At 40.2% G+C, this 20,041-nt stretch overlaps 1 pseudogene; it reads left to right on the top strand.

The window, feature by feature from the left end:
* Positions 1-19,767, top strand: part of LOC117503578 — a 144,773-nt pseudogene extending 125,006 nt beyond the window's left edge.
* Positions 19,768-20,041: the final 274 nt, after the last annotated feature.

Here is a 20,041-nt window from a genome sequence, read left to right as displayed (position 1 = left end):
GAGGAATAACTAAACATTTCACACCCAGAGCAGAAAAGTGCGGGAGAGACAGGAGAAGCCGCCATGCTAAACCCGCTAAGAGCTAGTAGCTGCGCTAAGCTAGCAGATTCCTAAAAACACACAAAGTGAATAATGTGTAAATAATTTAGAGGTGATTCAGCAGAGGGAGTGCTTTAGTTAAGGCACGTGAAGATTACACTGTGAAACAAATCGTTATCTAGGTAACTAGATCAATCTAACCGCGCAGATTAAACAGCTAACAGATACAGCAACACACCGCTGTGCTCCGGAACAGGAAGTGATACAATACCGCAGTGAGAGCCAACCACCAGTAGAGGCAAGCCAGGCTGATGATGATCTCCCTCCCCCTGCAGTGACAGAGGCATGTATTCCTGCTGCTTCAGCCTATTATACTCTGGGGTGGTGCCTATATGCAAAAGATCCTGGAGTAACGCAGGATTTTCCTGGATAAAAACCTGGGTATTAACCAGCGGTACACAGGGCATTATCGGCGGCAGCAGAACACCGCCGTTCTCACGCGCGTCTTAACCTGCGATTGTAAAGGATAGAACTGGGTATTAACCCCCGTTGCCTGTGCCAGATGCTACGGCGTCAAAACACTGCTTTATTCGGCGGATTTAGCAGCGTTTTATCTGCGTATTTGAGGATAGTACGGCGGTCAAAACGCCGGCGAAATGCTCTGCCCCTTTCCACCGCGAAAACAGCCAGAACTACCGCGAACTTCAGTCTACGTACTACCCGCCTACAAAACCGTCTATGTGTAAACGGGGCTTTATGGTGCAGAAAATACGGTAGGTGGAACACTGTAAGATAGGCATGTGGAGATTAATCAATATGAATTGGTATCTAGATACAAACATGCACAATCCGAGTGCATTGATTCATTCAGTGTGCATCGATGCACATTGAATGCACCATGGACGGAAGCCAGAAACCTTAACGATTCCTTTATCTGTCTTTCAGTTTGGGACACTCGAGCGGCTGTTGTTTTGAGAGTGTTTAGCGGGAAATGATCATTTCTCTACATTGATTGCAGACTGCGGCGGGCCTGCTTGAAGCTTGAAGCAACGAAGCAGTGCTTGGACCCACTGTTCGCTGGTTCTCTGCTTCGCTGGTTTTCAGAAGCGGCAGGTCTGCAATGTCTTCATTAACTCCTTTCAAAGCCATTTAAAGATGTCAATCGTGAGTCATCTTTGTGTGGATTAAAGTCACGAACTGAGACTCTTGTCTTGTTGTGGGGAGTTTTACACAATGTTTCTCTGGTGTGAGAACCAGCTATGCGTAAACCTGTCCATCAGGTAAAGGAAATAATAATAATAATAGTAGTAATAATAAAATAATACGCTCTGTTTTGTGGGACTAAGTACGCAGCTCCAAAGAGCCGCACAGATAACTTTAGAGCAAATTGCCATTTTAAATCAAATGACACCTCTTTCCAAATGTTATAATACAAACAATAAACTGCAACCAACCAAACCTGTTTTTTTCCCCCAAAATCAAACGTACTCCGTTCTTCATGAAACATTGACCTTGACATGCAGCCGGCTGAAGAGCTCAGCTCAGAGTCTATGGAGTTACATTTGTGTCATTATTATCTGAAAGGAAATGCTTTTGACAAAAACTACAGATTTTGTTTATTTCTATTTATGTCCAGAGCTCAAGGTTCCATCATGTACATCAAAGATTCAGTGACCATGTACAGATTTTAGTGTTTTTCATTTATGTCCAGAGATCAAGGATCCAGCGACCAATTTCATATTTATTTAATTTAAGAATCAATAAAATGTTGTTGACATAGAAAACCTGTAAAGCCTACTTTTACTACGCAAAAAAATTCACAAAAGATATTGATAAGGAACCGATAAAGAATTGGATCAATAAGCGGAATCGATAATGGCATTGATATCGATAAAGTCTTATCAATACCTATCCTTAATTATATCGCACCAAATCGCATTGTGAGGAATTGAATCGCCATCAAATACATATCAAATCGCATCAAATCGGGAGCAGGGGTAAATCGTATCACACTGTATCGTCATGTATCGCATCACTGGTAGTGTATCAGCTTACCGAATCGCTGTATCGTTGTCAGTCATGAGATTCACATGCCTACTGTAAAAGTACCTGGACAGCTGCCAGATTGCAGTAAGAACAATAAGAATGCACTTACAAGCCGTATGATTGCGGTTCGATTGTGGTTTAGCAGAATATATTCCAGCAGCACTCGAGGTGCACTCGTGGTGCATTCAGGTACATTCGGTCAGGGTCCGGCATGGCGGAAAGATGCTGAACATCCCCTCAAATGCAATCAGAATGTCACAAATGCTGTTTAGAATGCAGAATGCTGTCCGCTGTTTAGAATGCAGTCAGACTGTGGTCAGACTGCACTGCCATTCGATATGTTTCCGCTTTGACTGCTCCCCAAATGTTTTCAATATGAGCAAAGCATTTGGTGTGGCCGCACAACTGTGCCCGACTGTTTGGACTGTGCTCAGAATGCTGTTCGATGGCCACGAATGCAGCTCGACACCTCCCGAATGTGGATCGAATTTTCATTTGGCCGGCATTCAGCCAAATGAGGCCGAATGCCGGCCAAATGCTAGTGTGACAGGGGTATAACGGTAATTTCAAGAAACTAGCAGTCGTACCTGTCTTCTCTCAGGAGAGGAATAGTTATCAAGTTGTAAAAGTTTTTCCTTGGAGGAGGCATGCACTGTCTGAATGCTGTAGTTTCTTTATACCCTAAAACCATTGCGTTGATGCGTTGATTGGGTGTACTAATTTTTTTCTATGCCTAGTAGTTAAATGGAAATGGTAAATGGACTGCATTTATATAGTGCTTTTCCATCTGTATCAGACGCTCAAAGCGTTTTACAATAATGCCTCACATTCACCCCGATGTCAGGGTGCTGCCATACAAGGCGCTCACTACACACCGGGAGCAATAGGGGATTAAAGGCCTTGCCCAAGGGCCCTTAGTGATTTTCCAGTCAGGCGGGGATTTGAACCCATGATCTTCTGGACTCAAGCCCAACACGTTAACCACTAGACCATCACCTCCCCTAGTAGTTCCCAACTTATAAGTTTTAATCACACTTTGCAAGCACTTTATTTCAAATGTCTGTTATAATATGGCTTGTTGTATGGTTAATTGGCATAACTGATGATCTAAGGAGTGTGTGCTGCAGTTTTCCATTGAGTGAGGTGGCGACTTACGGTGAGATTGCCCATGCCGCTTTTGCCGCAGACACACAGAGCCACACGTGATGCGCTTTATGGTGGAGCTAACATTTATCACTTGGTGTTGAATAATTTTGTCATGTTTTCCTATAATAATATTCAGTCATACCATCTTGGCAGTCACAAGTTAGTAAGTGTAGTCAAATGGCAGGCGATGTTCATCAAAGGACGCCCGCGTACATGGCAGCATGCCATCTACGTTGGTGATAAGTACACAACATTATGAGGGCACCAACAAGTGGCGTATGGTGCTTTTTGGCAAATACTTTGATCATCTTTCACTCACTCTCCCCCACTCATCACATTGAGCTTTTGGGGAAATGCACTCTTTAATCCACCGTATGTCGCAGATGTTTATACAAGGTACTCCACGGAGTTTGGGGTTCACATTAGGCAGGAGTCGAAAAAAGCATACATTTACACAGTTGAGTGGTGTAATCTTCATGAAATACCAGTAAATAGGGAGAGGAAGCCTAGTGGAGCCGTAGATTAATGCTGCTATCAAATGGTGTGGGACAAAGAAGGGGATGGCTAATGAGCTGGAAAAGGCAGGGCTGTTCACTGCGTTAAATGATACCGTACCACCATTTCCCACCGGCCACCACTCTGCCATGTTCACACATTCTCATGTCACTAACAGCAACGTAGGACAAATACTGGGAAATGTCACTTTTAGCAAGAACCACATGGATGTGTTTGATATTTTAAAGATGGCTTCATCAAAGGCTTATTTCTCCAACATAAATACAGCTCTCCCTCTCCTTCCCTCTAATTGGACTTTCCCTCTCTCTCGATCTCTCTTTCTTTCTCTCTCCCATATGCCTGATATTCCTCTGCCCAATTTCTGAGAGGTCATTTACTGGCAACAGCCAAAAATTGCTTTCTCATTTTGTCTACTCTCCTTGTCTGTGTTCCTTTATATCTTTCCATCCCTTGAAGTCTATTTCATACAACTCTCTCCTCTCCCACAGTCATATCATACAAAAAAAGAGGGTTATCTGTTTCTCCTGCTATCATCTCAGGATTCTTGTAACCTCCCATGACTGTCACCTAGGTGACAGGAATAGTGAGATGAACTCTTGGGCTTAGATAAATTTCTTGGTCTGGCCTGTGGAGGCTGTATCAATTTTTGATGTTCTACTGCCTCACAGACACTTTTGTAGGCAATGTTTCATGTTTTATTGAGGCTTGTGTTCGAGATAGGTTAAAGTTTCAGCAGAGTGCCACTCCACATGTGTCTGGCAACACGGAGGAAATATCACTTCGAGGGCAATAGTGGTGTTTTATGGATCAGAGGGAGAGGCTTTAAGGTGAGCTTTGTCTTATCTGCCTTCTAGTGGGGCAGCATTGTCTTATCTGCCTTCTAGTGGGGCAGCATAGTAAAACAATTGTTAATTTTGTGATTAAAGCATGGAATTTGGCACACATAGTCTAAATGAACTGTTTATTTTCAGATATGGAGCCATCCTGGAGCTGACCTCTAATGAGCTACAGGATGTCAATAAAGAATTACACAGGGGTCAAAATTTAAAAATGCTCCAATCATGTTGAAAACTATACCACATTATTTGTCTGATCATAAAGATTCCAAAATCATGTCGGCACTTCTACAGACGCGCACACACACACACACACACACACACACGCATGAGGTCAGTGAGCCTGGGAAGAAGAGGACGAGCGCAGGACTGATTGAATGGGAGGTCACTCCGTCCCATGTTTGCCATCCAGACATTTGGACATCGGGCAGTCTTCAGCGCAGTCTGTGTCGTTTACATAGGCTTTGGATGCGATCTGACAGGTGTGCACGAGGCAGTCTGGCTACGTTCTGACATGACTGACCATGCCTCTTTTCCTCATGACTGTGTCGGATTATGGCAATGTTTGCCATGTAGGGCATGGCTCCTCCACATTCTTGCTGTGTGTGACGGGGGCTTTTTTCTATTCATTGAGAGTGCTGCTTTGTACCTCATTGTCACAAATGAGAGTGACTGCGGCACTTTTGATTGAGATATAATGAAAAATGTACACCAAATGGGCTTTTCAATATTAAATTCAAATGTCCAGAAAATCCACAATCTGGATCAGCTCTGAATCAAACTTTGTGAGGTCATAGTGAGTGACAGTCTGCACCTCACTTTCAAATATGAGAGTGATTGGGACATGTGTGGTATAATGTAAAATATGCATTAAATGGGGTTTTCAATGTTAAATTTAAATGGATACAAAATCTGTAATCCAGATCAGATCCAGATCAACCTTTGTCAGTTGATAAAGGATACCATCCTACATAATGCTCTTTTTTAAAATCTTTTTTTTTTTGACAGTTATGAATTTTTGGAAATTAATTCAGTGTTAAAGGATAGGGATTTTTTTCAATTTTCCAAGATTTTTTTCCTGAATTTGATCTATGACCTTAAAAACTGAATCAGTTCTTGCATATCAGGATATAAATCCTCCGTAAAAAAAAATTTCAGAACGATATATGAAAAATTGTGGGTTACAGGCTGTTCACAAACAGACACAAACAAACAAACAAACAATCTGTGAAAACATAACCTCTGCCCAACTTCGTTGGTGGACATAAAAATACCAAGACAGGCAAAGTACAATTTTATTCATGTTTTCGTCTGACATTGCGATTAAAAATATAAAAAAAATCACTGATGTCTAGTTTTTCATTTATTTTATTTTTAATCATTCATTGAACCCATCTCATGCCATGACATAAAAAGGAGATGGCAGAACCGAAAAAAAAAAAAATAATAATAATAATCTCTTGTCTGGTGCCACAATGCTCAGAGTGGAGACACATTCAGTGAACTAGACTTAACTCATGTAATGACATGGGGAAGGGTAAATGTAGTAATCATGCTCTGTGTTACATTTAATACTTTGGGAAATTTGTCCCTATTCCTCACCCACTAATACTGTACCACCCTTCCCCCTAATTTTTTTATGATTGCAATGTTGATCTTAAATTTCAGTCTAACTTGTAACAACAAAAAACATTTCTTAAAATTCCTTAACTCTATCTTGCCTTAAGCTGTAGAAAATACTGCAGAATGGTTCCTTCATATGCACATGGGAGTGTGCCCCCTTATGGAGGCTGCTATGTTGCCGCACATGTTGGCTGCATGTTGGCAGACAGTAAACTACATGTTCCACTGTTATCAAAAAAAGGCTGAGAGAAAAATTCCACCACCTCTGGTAGTGGTCACGTCAACTGCGCACCATAATGGCAATGAAGTCTTTCAATGAAGTAAATTATTGTCAGTGTAAGTTACCACTGAAAAATGACAGTGAGTCACATCATAACTGACTTCTGCTATGATAACCGGTATGACATTTTATCTATCACCAACATGCAGCATTACTTAATGTGATCACAAAACTGAAGAAAAAAGAAGAGGAATCAGTGGTTGCTCTTCTATACACTGTCTACTGGTTGATAGTGCAGGCTAACAAATTTGAGATCCCTCATTTTTCTGAAACTGGGGACAACACATTTTTATTTCAAGAAAAGGCGAATCTCCATCATGAAGGAAGCAAAAACATGAAGGAAAAAAAATATATATATAAAACAAAATCTACAGTCACACCGCTACAGGTGGAAAACCTTAAGTGCGTGAAAGTCCTACGGATTGCGTCTACCTGTACACCTAATAGAGTAGATTTCACTGATTCGCACAAAGACCTGCCCAAAGAGTTGAACTAATTACAATCAGCTGGTTTAGTGGGTGGATGGAACAAATATGTTTTGGACTTTTACGCACTGAAGCTGGGGTTTTCCACCTCTGCTCACTACTAGAGGACACTAAGTCCTACACACTCTGGCTTTAAAGGAGATGAGAGATGGCAACGATGCGCACTGGGCAAGTTTGAGGCCGAGTGTGAATTGACAGGGATGAGGATCAGTACCTCCAAATCTGAAACCATGGTCCTGTTAACCCCAGCTCTTAAATAGTACGGTCCTGACTAGTAAAGAAGAACTCTGTAAGTAGAAAAAATAGAATTTACTTTTGCATTCATTTGTCAGATCTGGGTCCTCAATGGTCAGAGCTCGCTCAGGAGTGTGTTCCGAAAGGACCCCAAACACAGATTACAGAAATATTTTAAAGACAGTCAGAGACAATGGGTGGACCCATATTTCTATGGGCTTAGAGGTGGTCCTCCCTTGTGTGTGTTTAGCGAGTGATCAAGAAGTGTTATGTCATGGTTAGGCCATGGGGCTAAGTGGATCAAACTGAACACTCAAAATCAGGGCCTTCACATGTTGATAAGAGAGATGGCGACATGCTGTCTATGTTTTCTTAGATATAAGAGTAGGAATGCCATAGTTCGTACCTTCTTGATTAGATACAAAAAGGATTTTAAGAAGAACACAGTGAGTCACTGTGCAGACATGAAGAACATATTGAACCAGTGCAAACTTGCTGGCCATTGCTCCTAACCTCACTTAACCTTTGCAGGAATGTAATCAAAGTACTAACATGGGTTAAAGCATTGGAATCAATAATATTGTATAACATGTGTTTCTAAGGTATATATTAACAGTCCTATGTAGAGAAAGCATGGACTGTCCCCTCTGTGTCAGGGGCTACTAGAGTTATTGCCCCAAGTGGAGGAGTTTAAGTATATCAGGGTCTTGCTCACAATTAGGGGCAAGTTGAAATGTGAAATAAAAAAATGGATTGGGGCTGCATCTGATATTTTACAGGCACTACACTGGGCTGTCATGGTGAAAAAAAAAAACAGTTGAGCCAGAATGTGAGACTCTCGATTTACCAGTTGAATTACGCTCATATCCTTACCTATGGTCACAGCCTTTGGGTAATGACAGAAAGGTCATGGATACAAGCAGCAGAAATGAGATTCCTCCTTTGGGTATCAGGCCTCCAGGAGAGAGAGAGAAGTTCAACTATCTAGGAGTGACACGGAGCAGATCTGCTGCTTCTTCACTTCAAAAGGATCCAGCTGAGGTGGTCTGGGTGAGGATGGTGGTGAGGATGCCCCTTGGTCCTCTCCCTAGGGAGGTCTTCCAGGCACATCCAATTGTAAGGAGATCCCAGGGAAATATGCAGGACATGCTGAGGGATTATATTTCCACATTGGGATCCCACAGGAAGAGTTAGAGGAGTTGTACAAGGATAAGGAAGTGTTGGAAGAGGTGAGTGGTCTACTGCCATTGTAACCCAACTCATATAAGTGGCACAAAATGAATGAATGAATGTTTAACTAAATGACTCAGTATAACCCCTTTGCACTGCCCACCCTATTTTGTCCATGTACCATAAACTGCAAAAATAGAGGCCTAGAACTGTACTAACATAAATAAATGAAATAAAATAAAAACCCTGGTGTCTTTCGTTAAACTTTAATACATTTGACCACTCATGCAAGTGGTTTCTTGAGATTCAGCCATGGTTGATGTTTTGTTAGAACAGGCACAGACAAAAATACAAACTGTCTAAAACAATATCTCTATTCTGAATGCAGTCAAACAAGTAAGCATGTTGTAAGCGCTTCAGGCTTCCACATATTTATCTTACTTGAGCTAAGTGACAGTTATGTCCACAGCCACTTCATTTCACATGCTGCAAAGATAAAGTTGGTGGGGGGGGGGAGATGAATTAATCAAATCTGGAAGGGCAGGCAAAAGAAATGGGGGCATGGACATTTGAGAGGAGACATGGGGGGCAAAGAATGTCCCCCAGTGATGCTATGATTCAGAAAGGATATGCAAATAAATAAATGTGTTATGTATGACCAAATGCACAGACAGGGCTCAGGGGCAATTAACTGGTCCAACCGCGATGTACTCAGACAACTGAATAAATCATCATACAATTAGGGCTTGTGATTTCATTTATGGTACCTACGAGCGCTCCGGTGGCAGATTCTGGCAGATGTCATTTCTAGCCAATTGATTTTGCTGCTGTCCCGAGGCCTGGCAGTCACGGCCCTTCTATCCGGATTACAAATGGATGGTAAACATAAGCCAAATGGCTGTCCAGACAATTTCTGCATGATAGGAGTGGAATAATGTAAGACACGACTCTGGCACTGCAGAAACAAAGAGATGATGAATGCACACAAGCATAAACATAAACATGATGTAAGCACATGCATGTGTATGAACAAAGTTTTTCATTATTTACCACACAGTTAATTTAAAATTAATTCACTTCAGCAAATATGTGAAACAGGCAATATCAGTGGGAGACGTCTGTATAACAAGTTTTAGCTTGCGTTTCTGTTTGTAAATATTTTGGTGTATTGAATTTTACATTTGGAAGACAATAGTAAGTTAGTTTGGCTGCTCCGTTGTTTTCACTCGGGGTCACCAAGTTGGATCTGCATGTTGATTTGGCTCAAATTTTACACCGGATTCCCTTCCTGACGCAACTCCACATTACATGGAGAAATGTGGCAGGGGTGGAGTTTGAACCGGGAACCTTCTGCACTGAAACCAAGCACACTAAAAAATACAATTTAAAAAATTTTAAAACTTCTGTAGCTATATTAGAATTATTTTGTGTAACATCAGCACATCAAGTCAATAACAATTTTCTTATACTGTTTTTAAAAGTCAGTTGTGGGCATATATGTACAGTTGTGTGCAAAAGTTTGGCACCCCTGATGATTTTCATGATTTTCCTTTATAAATCATTAGTTGTCTGGATCAGAAATTTCTGTTAAATATATCATATAGTAGACAAACACAGTGATATTTGAGAAGTGAAATGAAGTTTTGAGTATTTACAGAAAGTGTGCAAGAATTATTTAAACAAAATTGGGCAGGTGCATTAATTTAGGCATTTTTTAAATTTGAATACATTTTGCACTAATTATTGGAAGACAAAATTGGTTTGGTAAGCTCATTGACCCTTGACCTCCTTACACAGTTGAATCCAATCATGAGAAAGGGTATTTAAGGTGGTCATTTACAAAAGTTTCTCCTCTTTGCATCTCTTCTATAAGTGGCAACATGGGAGCCTCTAAACAACTCTCAAATGACCTGAAAACAAAGATTGTTCAACATCATGGTTTAGGGGGAGGATACAAAAAGCTATCTCAGAGATTTCAGCTGTCAGTTTCCACTGTGAGGAACATAGTGAGGAAATGGAAGACCACAAGCACAGTACTAGTTAAGGCCCAAAGTAGCAGGCCAAGAAAAATGTCAGATAAGCTGAAACAAAGGATGGTGAGAACAGTCATAGTCAACCCAGAGAGCTGCTCCAAAGACATACAACATGATCTTGCAGTAGATAGTGTCTCTGGGCATCGTTCAACTATACAGCGCACTTTGCACAAGGAGATGCTGGATGAGAGTGTAATGCAGAGGAAGCCTTTTCTGTGTACAGGCCACAGAGCCACTTGAGGTATGCTAAAGCACATTTGGACAAGCCATCTTCATTTTGGAATAAGGTGCTATGGACTGATGAAACTAAAATTGAGTTATTTGGACATAACAAGAGGCGGTATACATGGCTGAAAGAGAACACAACATTCCAAGAAAATGCTTGCGACCTACAGTAAAATATGGAGTTGGTTCCATCATGCTGTGGGGCTGTGTGGCCAGTGCAGGCACTGGGAATCTTGTTAATGTTGATGGTCATGGATTCCAGTCAATATCAGCAGATTCTTGAGAACAATGTTCATGAGTCAGTGACAAAGTTGAAGTTGCACCGGGGCTGGATCTTTCAACAAGATAATGACCCTAAACACTGCTCAAAATCTACTAAGGCATTCATGTAGAAGAACAAGTACAATGTTCTGGAATGGCCATTTCAGTCCCCATGAATATTATTGAAAATCTGTGGTGTGATTTTAAGCGGGCTGTCCATGCTCAGAAACCAACAAACCTGAGATGTTTTGTAAAGAATAATGGTCCAAAACACCTTCAACCAGAATCCAGACTCTCATTGGAAGCTATAGGAAGCATTTAGAGGCTCTTATTTCTGCAAAAGGAGGATGTACAAAATATTTATGTATTTTTTTCTGTTGGGGTGCCCAAATTTATGCACCTGCCTAATTTTGTTTAAATAATTATTGTACACTTTGTGTAAATCCTATAAACTTCATTTCACTTCTCAAATATCACTGTGTTTGTTTGCTATATGATATATTTAACTGAAACTGCTGATCCAAACAACCAATAATTATAAAGGAAAATCATGGAAATCATCAGGGGAGCCCAAACTTTTGCATACAATTGTAAGTGGCTGTGTATATGTGTCCGCCTTTACCAGCCTGTTGCCAAGCAACATTGAGTGTGGTACCCGTCCCCCCCACACAAACGGACAAACACTCAACCCCCTAACCCCTCCCCACAAACACAGAGGTCCCACACACACACACACACACACACACAAAAACCTTAAAGGCCCCCTGACACTTGCACGATCCGGGCACTTGCATGGACACTGCTGTGACGATCCCACCCGTTGTGTTTCCAGCTGGATGTTGCGCTTTGTTCCACTGGCTGCCATGTGTTGCGCGCTGGACGCTGCTTATATAAAATAATTATTTCCGAATGGATTAATCATTTTCTGTCTGAGTTGGCTGTTGAAAACGCCTCTAATGTCTTCCGGAATCACAGCGGACTGTTCCAGCTGTCTCTCTCTTGAGCGTGCATTTAATGAGGTGGAGAAAGCATTCGGAACTGTCTAAAAAGGTAATTGTCATGTTTATTTTGTAATAGCTTGGTAAAACAGTTGCATGTTCTTTCCTTCTTATGAGTAGCTGTAAAAGTATGATTATGATAGATTTAACATCTTGTTATAACCGTTAAGACGAGCTGTCCTCTGATGCGGTGCAGTGACACAATCACTTGCACTCACACGCAGTGTTTTTGAATCGTTTGTGTAATGTTCACGTGCAGTTCACATAATTAATGCATGATGGAGATTTTGAACATTTCAAAATTTTCTTTGCGCACTTACACAAAGTTGTGCACAGTTTACACTGGTTTACGAGTTTGAGATGAGTTTACAACAGAGTGCATGGAAGTGCGCGGATTAAAGTCGTGCAAGTGTCATGGGGCCTTAAGTTTAGCATCAGTAATCATGGCAGCACCCCCCACCACCAACATCACCACATGTAACGAACTCCCCCCCCACCCCCGTACACACAAAAATAAACACACTCGCAAATATAACTGTACTTAGCAAACATTAGCTCCGCAAGACACAGATACAACCCTGACCCACACACAACAGTATCCATGGCAGTGGACCCACATAATCCCTGCATGCACTACTGTTGCCCTCCCTTCACCAACAAACACACACACACTCACACACAGAGGTAAATGCGACTGTTATTATGATTATTATTGTTGGCCATCCTTTGGTGCATTACAATAGGTGAACTCAAAGGTGATCACAGCCTGAAGCTCTACTAAACTCCAGTACTCTGTCAGCAGGTCCTCAATGGGTCTTTGTATAAAGCAACATTGTGAAAAAGAAAACCCTCACTGTGTTACAGAGATTTTAAAGAAAAACTGAAACAGATCAAAATTGCATAACCTCCACCCTTCCCAAAGAAGTTGTGCTTTTGGACAACTCTTCATTTCACCAGACACTGTTCAGGAACAACTGAAGAAATTAAACCCAAACAAGTCTCCGAGACCAGATAATATGCATCCACATATACATCCATTAAGCCTGGCACACACGGGGGGAAGATTCTTTTCCAAATGGCACGCGTGGTCAAATGCTTAAGCAGGATACCCTCGTCTGCAGTGGATTTTGTGAGAGTCATCCGCCTTTCTGACCCAAAAGCAAACTATTTAGCGTGTTTAATCATTTCTGCCTCGCGTGACAAATGACTCGCTGTGTGCGGGGGAGCATAAGCATTCTGCTGTCAGTCTGACTGAACTGCGCCTGCACCACGACCTGTGTACCCCACCGCCGTGTCACGTGTCATAGATAACATGGCGGAACACATGGAATCCCAGTTGTCATCGGATGAAGATGATATGATCGGTCTTTTAGCTGTATTATTGATTCGGAGACGGCGTTGAAGACGAAGATCTGTTTGTCGTAAAACCTGGACAAGATCTTGGATAAAGAGGAGAGAGAATCAAGGGGTGTACAGTAATTTGGTCCAGGAACTAAATGCCGAGGATCCAGAGACATTTCGCAAATACCACCGGATTGATCGCCAGTCCTTTGATGAAATCTTAGCATCAGTGGAGGCTTTTATTAAGAAAGAAGACACGACTATGCGTGCTGCAATAAAACCTAGTGAAAGACTTTCTGTCACGCTAAGGTTTCTAGCAACAGGTAAGTCTCCTTTCCCATCAGATATGACCTTTATATTTGCTAGCCTGGTCTATGTAGATTTTTAATTATATGTAACCCACCAGGGTCTCACTAGAACATAGACTAAGCTGGGCAGTGCTGGGAGAAAATACTTTGAAATTGTATATAGTTACGGGAATACTGAATACTTGCCTTAAAATATTAAAATATTTCTATATAAATGTGGTGCATAATAAGATATGATCAGAAAAATCCAGGCTTTGTTACACCTGCTGTTGACTTTTTTAAAAATTGTGGTGATAAAAAAGGATTGTACCTTAAATAGCTTTCAATCTTTGTAAATATTTTGCGGGGACAGATCACTGAGTTTAAAACAAATACGTAAATGGTCTTTTCCAACTTCATCAAGCTCAAAGCCCTTGAAAAAGTGAAATGAAATTCAGAAACTTTGACAACCAGCTATTTTAAAGTCAGATTACTGACGTTCAGTGTCCAACACTGTCAATTCTGAACAACAGAAAAAAAAAAAATGTTCTTGTCCCCCTTTACTCACCTACTGGTTCCATTTGTAACTGTCTGTTAAAGAATTTGAAATAAACTTTTTTCTGGTCATTTAATTCTCTTGCAAATGTTGTGCAAGATAAGGTTGATATGTAATGACTAAGTACCATAATGTATTCCTACGATTTTTGGAAAGTAACTGTATTCTTAATACCCTCAAATGAAAAAGAACCTAAATATAGTTACTCAAAATTAATATTCTGAATATGTATTCTAAATACATGTATTCCAAATACTCCCCAACACAGAGCCTAGGCATACATTTCTCAGTGAAATGTTAGATACAAGTAAAGCTTGTCCTGGATATGTTTAAATATTCTGATGTACGAATAACATTTCCGTTTGTATTCCTTTAGGAGAATCGTTTAAGAGTCTGTCGTTCCAGTATCGGATGGGGGAGAGAATGGTTTCTGGAATTGTATCCGAAACGTCAGGCATTGTACAATATTCTGAAAGAGCAGCACTTAAAGGTAAGCTTGAGCAAACAGTTTTATTGTAAAAAGTGAAATTGAAAAAAAAAAAAAATACTGGGAAATACAATAGAACCTTTAACAAATCCTCTACTATTAAAATGTAAGTGACTTTAAGCTGTAAGTTGTAATACTGATTGTTTTAACATTTTAAATGGAAGAAGTTTTGAATCTTTTACTTTGGTTCACTGTCATGGTTGTTTTGTTCTGACTGTCGGTTATCAAGCTGTGACCATTGAATATGGCCCACAGAACACTGGGAATTTGCATTGTTTTACAGTTTATTTTCCTTTTGCCAAATACTCTGATTGACATTGGTGTCAGTGCCAGGATTCAAAAATTGTTGCGGTGGTGGACACCATGTTTGATTTGGGATTGTAGAGGCAGCATTATGATGTTGTTGCTGGTTTGGTTGATACCATCTATTGTATTCGGGTGGTGCCAAAAATAAACGTTCTGGTGGAAACCAATTAGACTGCTGATTATACTGCAGAGAATGCACTTGACTTTGTGGCTGTGATTGTAACTGGCTAAGAGTTCCCATCTGAGCCTGAAAGATGACAGTGTTAATGTGATGTACAGCTACATGCTTCATTTTTGGATCTAGTTGTGATAGGGCCTCTGACACATAACATGCAAATGGGTCAATTTTCTGGTGGGCATTTTCTTCCCTTTTCTTCTTTCGATCTGATAATGTTTGAGTTAACTCTTTAATCAAATGATACTCGTCCTCAGCCTGTCTTTTAGCAGATGACTTTGTTTTTGCCTTCAAGGGTTCCTTTGTTGATTTTCTTCCAGGGGTTACGTCTTGATCAGTTCCATCAAGTGTTGATGGAGTTGATGGGTTATCTTGGAGACTTTCTGTGTCATTATCTTCATCATCATTGTTGTCATCATTTGTTACTTCAGATGAGACTGTTGAAGTCTGCAAACAAACAAACAAACAAAAAAAATTGACTTTTGAAAATTAATAAAATGAATTATTTTCTATTTCTAGACTCCATCTACTCCAGATGAATGGCTGGCCATAGCAGAAGAATTCAAAAGAAAGTGGAACTACCCATGCTGCATTGGGGCCATAGATGGTAAACATGTGGCAATTCAGCAACCAGACAACACAGGGTCCCAATTCTTTAACTACAAACACAGTTTTAGTGTTCTTCTTCTGGCTGTTGTGGATGCAACCTATAGATTTATTTATGTTGATGTTGGAGCTGCTGGCCGTGCAGGTGATGCTGGGGTTTTCAATTACTCCACACTGAAAAATGCCCTGGATGACAATTCTTTGAACCTACCATCTCCTGAGACTGTCGATGGAATTCCAGATCATAAAATCTCTTTCCATTTCATAGGTGATGATGCTTTCCCAATGAGCATTAACATGATGAAACCCTATCCTCACAGGCAGTTGGACAAAGACAAACAAATCTTTAACTACCGCATTTCACGCGCAAGACGTGTGGTAGAAAATTAATTTGGCATATTGACCAACAGATTTCGGGTATTCTTGACAACCATCAACTTGTCTCCTGAAAAAGTAACCTACTTAATTCTGTCAGCTTGCTGTTTACATAATTTCATGATTCAGAAAAATAAGCACCTGTATGTTAATGTCTGTGATGTGGAGGACACTGAAACATGCATGTTGATTCCTGGAGCTTGGAGGAGTGACCCAAAACTACCTGGGATTGGCCCAAGTACTCAGCGAAACCCAACACAAAGTGCAAAGGAACAACGGCAGCTCCTAACTATGTATTTCAACTCAGAAATGGGATCTGTTCCTTGGCAGGACAAAATGATAAATCTTTAATGCTAATGGGGAAAAAAGAAAAACAAACATGTATCAGTGTAAATAAAGAATAAAGAAACTTACCTTGTTTAAATTTGAGATTGATGTTCTTGTCTGTATGTGTGGATCCAAAAACTGTAGTCTCTCTTTCATCCAGGTTGCTCTTTTACTTAAACTTTTCCTTGAACTTCCACTGGGTCCCAGTTTCTTTATTTTTGTGTAGCTGTTGCAAAGAGCTTTTATCTTTGAAAAGACCCACTGAGCTGAAAAACATGAAATGATATTTGTTAATTTTTTTTGTAGAACTGTTATATTCAAATTGTGTGTAAATTATTGGAGAAACTGTAACAAATATAAAGATGAAATTAAATTCTGACACAGTCCTACCCTTGTCACAATGCTATGAAAAATGTCACTTGTAGCAGTCACATATAATTCAGTGGTGATATAACAAGGTAGGCCTGGTCATTAGAGACTAGCTCTGTTTATTCACGATTGCAATGTGTTGTGGAAATGGGTGTATAAGTGCATTGCATGTGGAAAATTTATAATTGTAGAACCTTTTTTCAGAAAATATATTCGCCTTTTCAAAAAACTGTTATGACATCCTTTATAAATTATGAAGCATATTTATTTTATTAGCTAGTAGTCAGGATAATTATAAAAACTCACCTGTTTTGTTGAGTTTCTCTGCGATTTCTGACGCAGCAAGGAAGCGTTTATCCTGGTTTTTGAAATCTGCTGAATCAACGACATACAAACATGGATAATCGGGCCATAGGTCTACAAGTCTGTCTTCCAGAATTATTTCAGAAACAAACTGTGACGACAACGGGGATTCCATGTGTTCCACCATGTTATCTATGACACGTGACACGGCGGTGGGGTCGTGGCGCAGGCGCAGTTCAGTCAGACTGAAAGCCGAATGCTTATGCTCCCCCGCACACAGAAAGTCATTTGTCACGCAAGGCAGAAATTATTAAACATGCTAGATAGTTTGCTTTTGGGTCAGAAAGGCGGATGACTCTCACAAAATCCACCGCAGACGAGGGTATCCTGCTTAAGCATTTGACCATGCGTGCCATTTGGAAAAGAATCTTCCCCCTGTGTGCGCCAGCCTTTATGAAGGAGCTGTCTGACATTAGCAGCAAATCTTTGGACTCTGGTATTCTGCCTTTATCTTGGAAAACTGCAAACATAACAGCAATTTTTAAGAAGGGTGACAAGAAGCTTGCTGGTAACTATCGGCTAGTCAGTTTAACCTGCATTAGCTGTAAAGTGATGGAATCCCTCATCCATTGGTGAAATACCTTCAAATAAGCAATGTTATCCAGTAAGTAGTATGGTTTCATTCCCAAATGCTCAATGGTTCTCCAATTGTTAACGGTATTGGAGGAGTGGATAGAGATCCTGGACAATGGAGTTGATATAGACGTCGTGTAATGTGACTTTTTAAAGGCATTTAATAAGGTTCCCCACTGTTGAATAAACTTAATTCCTGTGGACTTTCCGATACATTAGAGTACTGGATTAAAGTTTCTTTTAAACAGAAGACAGAGAGTGGTTTTACAGGGACCTTCTTCAGATTGGACCACTGTTCTCAGTGAAATACCTCAAGAATCGGTGCTAGGACCCCTCCTTTTTGTGATATACTTCCTGACGTAGCAACTCAAGGCTCGTCAATCTGTCTGTTTGCAGATGACACTAAACTTTACAGACCAATTTACAGTAGTGAGGATTCCAACAAACTCCAGCAGGACACAGACTCTGTCTAAGACTGGACAGAACATCCACTCTTAAAGCTTCGCAGATGAGTATCCTGACCAAAAAGGTACCCCATAGCCACTCATACACCCTGGGACACATTGAGAAAAAGCTGATCCAAGTATCAGAAGAAAAGGACATCAGAGTCGTGACTGAAAATAAATTAAGTTTTACAAAACATATAAACGAGAAAATCAACACCTCCAACAAAATTTTGGGAATACGCAGAACTTTTGAATATTTGGATCGGGACAATTTCTGTTTATTATATAAATCACTGGTCAGACTGCATGTGGTATTTGCTAAACAAATATGAGCGCCATATCTGAAAAAGCACATTAACACACACAAAAACATTCAAAGGAGAGCCACAAAACTTCTACCTGGATTTAAGGAACTAACTTATCCTGAACAATTGGAGAAACTCAAGCTCGCCCCCTACCCATCATATCAGTGGCTGAGAGGAGACATGATCGAGCTCTAAAAAATATTGACAGGGAAAAATGATGCCACAGTCTTGAACTTCATATAGCTAAGTCATAACACGTTAACAGGGGCCATCATCTTAAAATTGAAAAACTAAACATCAGAAAATATGCATTCACAGTCCGATCAACAAACACCTAGAACTGGAGCTTATCTGAACACACGTGATATAAATTGGAGGAGTGGGGTGCTATTAGTTATACCTACAGCTAACATTAGCTTATCTAGCCGGCTATAGCACCGTTTATCTTAACTAACAATATAGTCGGTTCTTTTCTGTTTGTAAACCTACGTTAATATACACTTGTGTCTACATTTGTTGTTATATGTATTTGTTAATACCGTTATTGTAGGGTTCAACTACGCTATTATACTTTATATGCTAGTTACTGGTTTTGTTTATCTTGATAGCTATAATACATTTTACATCATTACCAATACATATTACAATAATACATGTTACATTACCAATACATATTACATCATAGCTTCTGTTTCTATAATATAATAACCATAAGCTAGCTATAATTTAATTTGCCTACTAGTCTGCAAGCTAAGTATACGTATATTACAATCTTCTCCTATATTAATTTTTAGGTTTTAGAAGCTAACTCCTATAATATTATATATAAACCATTTTTCTTGTATATATTGTTTATTACCCTTATTATTTTAATATCACTTGTATACATGATGTCTATTTTCTTATATTTCTTATGATATATTATTATGATATGTCCATTTCCTTGAGCCGCTTGGGTGGGTAGGGAGAGTTCCCATGGGTTAAAAAAGCTTTTCAACCTACCATCCTTGGTTCTCAAGACCAGGCACCTCAGTGGCTCTACTCTACTCTATCCTACTCTTCTATTCTACTCTTCCTTTTTTTAGATATTTAGATATACCTTAGTATACACTAGTATAGTTCTACTTTAGAACTGGAATATATTATAGAAGACATACCTTACTGAATTTTCACATTGTGAGTGCACCGACCCTCAACAGCTTTAAAAACCGCTTTGACAAACATTGGAGACATATACCACTGCACTGCCAAGGAGAGGAGCCGCTTAACCCCAGGGACACCAGGAACAGAACTCGTGCAGACTCAGACTCCTGCAACGAGCGGGAAGAAGCAGAGGAGCCACCAGAAGAGGATCCATGAGAGCCTAATTTTGGAAATCGCCATAAGTTGCATAGGTAGGTTCATCTGAGGCTCATTGGTGTTCATGCTTATCCCAGAATTCCATAGCATGAAGCGGGTGAGACGCTACGTTTACCCCTGGATGAGATGTCAGTCTGACAGGTTACTTCACAGTGAAAGTATCCATTTGCAGATGTGTAGACTGGTGCAATACAGACTACACATATAATGCCTGTCACAATCAGACATGTTGGTTTTGTTTTCATCTCACAAGCAAAGTTAACGTTTCTGTGAC

The sequence above is a fragment of the Thalassophryne amazonica genome, chromosome 2 (genome assembly GCF_902500255.1).
Source record: "Thalassophryne amazonica chromosome 2, fThaAma1.1, whole genome shotgun sequence".
Classification (NCBI taxonomy): domain Eukaryota; kingdom Metazoa; phylum Chordata; class Actinopteri; order Batrachoidiformes; family Batrachoididae; genus Thalassophryne; species Thalassophryne amazonica.
This window is presented reverse-complemented; position numbering and strand designations above follow the sequence as displayed.